Source organism: Asparagus officinalis, chromosome 2, assembly GCF_001876935.1.
Source record: "Asparagus officinalis chromosome 2, Aspof.V1, whole genome shotgun sequence".
NCBI classification, from domain to species: domain Eukaryota; kingdom Viridiplantae; phylum Streptophyta; class Magnoliopsida; order Asparagales; family Asparagaceae; genus Asparagus; species Asparagus officinalis.
The window spans coordinates 83,459,241-83,459,585 of NC_033795.1; positions in this window are offsets into that span (position 1 = coordinate 83,459,241).

The following is a 345-nucleotide window of genomic DNA, read 5'->3' on the forward strand; positions in this document are numbered from 1 at the left end:
TCTACCTACACTAGAACCAGAAACAAATGTTTAATATGCAGTCCACAATCTCTTAGCAGGAATAGAATATGCATAATGCGCCAATCAGGAAAATCCAGTCTGTACAACTCTACGCTGTTGTAGGGGTATTCCCTTGTTGAGGGAGCACAGCATAACCTATTCCTCTGTATAACTTGTATCATAGGCACTTCAAAACTAATTAAGATATATTTTTATAATTTGCAGTAGTAATAAAGTTGCCAGGAAAAAACTATATGTAAAAAGATTATATGGCCTCCTGCTTCTTTAAAGACTCGAAACTTTCATCGTCCAAAGTCATGAAACTCTCTACGTAGAAGCTGACCC